Below are 2,428 nucleotides of genomic sequence, written 5' to 3' on the forward strand. Positions count from 1 at the left end.
AGTTCAAGTATACCTATACACAGAAATCCGTATGTGAATATACTAAAACCTCTGTGTTTATTGTAAAAATCTAGTTTTAAATGTGTGTACATATGTATATACACATGCATAAGTATACATATACATGTATACACATACATGTACATAAATAATTGCCAAGAAATTAGAAACACTCACAACTTGTCGCAAATAGAGTAAAACGTAAGGTTAATAATATACAAATTACACAAGCGCAACATAAAACGTGGCAAGGGTAATCATAGTATACATATACGTGATATAAAGTAATAGTCTAGAAAAGAGTATTTAGAGAGCTTATCTAATTCCGATCTAGTCACAATAGATCATTAACATAATCAATATACGGTTAAAGCTGTATTAGCTACATTCACTATTAGAGATAATATTATTTCTCCATTTTTACAGTTATTTAATTTCTTGTACAACAATTTTTCAAATTTCACCGCAAAATGCCCAACGAGTTCTCGTTGTGCAAACACGAGGCAAATTACCTTACAGATGGCATTACATTGATTTTTGCCTTCTCGCGTCGAGTTATAAATACAGAGAAATCTCAATGAGAGTTCATTTCTATAAGATTTATTGTAGTGTTATATTCGTAGCTGTACCTGTTATTCTATATTATATACTGTCCTAAATTTTAAACACACGGCACAACAATGGCTGAAAGCACAATGGCAAGAAGAGAGGAGCAATTTGCATCTTAATCAATCTTTTCTTCTTTATACGTAGCACAGCGATGTCACGTCGGAGGATATGTACCAGTGGATCACTAGGTGGGGCACAGAACTGAAACATAATTATGTTAAAAATCTTCAACATCTCTTACAGAAAGTAGGTACGTTGCCAGACCTTATACACCAACAATGAACATTCATAGAGGCTATATTCATAAATATTTACAAAAGTAAGCTAATATTTTACCCGCAATTGCTTATTACTGATAACTTGATATGATAATATCCCCTTCCCGCCCCTCCCCTCCCCTCTCAGGACCCACCCCGCCCTACCTACTTCTGCTCCTACTCCTACTTCTACTCCTACTACGACGACTACTCCTATTCCTACTCCGACTACTCCTGCTCCTAATCCCACTCTAACTCCTACTACTTCTACTCCTATTTCTATATCTTCCCCTGATCCTACTCCTGATGCTGATTCTACTTCATCAAATATTGTAAAAATGTTAAACTCACCGAGCACGAATCCTCGTCCTCCACCTCGTCCAGCTCGACCACCGCCAACCACCGCCAACCACCGCCAACCACCTCGGGTTATACCTGGAATAGTAATAAATATTCTCAGTATAGGAACACATTAAAAATATTGTGTAAGGATCAATATAATTAATTAAATAATTAATAATATAATAAATTTTATTAACGCATTTATATCTACCGAATTTGTGCTTGCGCGGAAAATGAATTGAAATAATTTAATGTAAACCTGACAAGCTTAATAAATTTGAGATGAAATATAATTACAATTGCCATCAAATATTATAAAAGTGTCTTACTCACCGAGCACAAATCCTCAGCCACCTTGTTCTCCTCGTCTTCCTCGTCCTCCTCCTCGTCCACCTCCGACCACCTCCAACGATCACCGATAACCACCTTGGGTTGTACCTTCAATAGTAATAAATATTTTCAGTATGTAAACACATCAAAAATATTGTGTAAGGATTAATGTAATTAATGAACTAATCAATTATATAATAAATTTTATTAGCGCATTCAAAGCTACTGAATATGTGCTTCGCGAAAAATAAATTGAAATAATTCATTGTGTACGTGACAAGTTTGAAATATTTTAGATGAAATATAATTACAATTGCCATCAGCTATTATAAAAATGTTTTACTCACCGAGCACAAATCCTCGTCCTCCTCCCCCACCGTGTTCTCCACGTCTTCCTCGTCCTCCTTCTTGTCCACCTCAGACCACCTCCAACACCCACCGATAACGACCTCGGGTTATACCTGGAATAGTAATAAATATTTTCAGTATTAGAACACATCAAAAATATTGTGTAACGAATAATATAATTTTTTTATGGACAGATTTTACCAAGAAGATTATGAGAAAATTAGAAAAAATTATAGAAATTTTACTAGCACGATGATAGCTACTGAATTACGACTTGGGCGAAATATGAATTGAAATAATTCATTGTAAACATAACAAGTTCAAAAATTTTGGATAGAATAAAATCACAATTGCCATTGAATAGTAGAAAAATGTTATACCCACCGTGCAGAAATCCTCGTTCTCTTCGTCCACCTTGCTCTCCTCGTCTTCGTTGTCCTCCGAGAGTCGAGTTTGATCAGGTAGCGGACCTGGAGCGCTGGAACCATGGAGCGCTTTTCCTGAAATTCAAGTTTCACCAGGTAGCGGACCTGGAGCGCAGA

The 2,428-nt window shown here is 36.0% G+C and overlaps 1 long non-coding RNA gene across 2 annotated transcripts; it reads right to left on the reverse strand.

Annotated features, from left to right (window-relative positions):
* Positions 1–1,589: 1,589 nt before the first annotated feature.
* Positions 1,590–2,428, reverse strand: LOC124298267 (uncharacterized). Of its 2 annotated transcripts, none has more exons than XR_006906762.1 (3): positions 2,271–2,428; positions 1,886–1,987; positions 1,590–1,646 (listed from the first exon to the last, which is right to left on the reverse strand). It is a non-coding gene; the product is annotated as an uncharacterized LOC124298267 (long non-coding RNA). The 2 variants fall into 2 exon arrangements; XR_006906764.1 differs by having other exon boundaries at positions 1,886–1,999.

This window comes from Neodiprion virginianus, chromosome 1, assembly GCF_021901495.1.
Source record: "Neodiprion virginianus isolate iyNeoVirg1 chromosome 1, iyNeoVirg1.1, whole genome shotgun sequence".
Taxonomy (NCBI): Eukaryota; Metazoa; Arthropoda; class Insecta; order Hymenoptera; family Diprionidae; genus Neodiprion; species Neodiprion virginianus.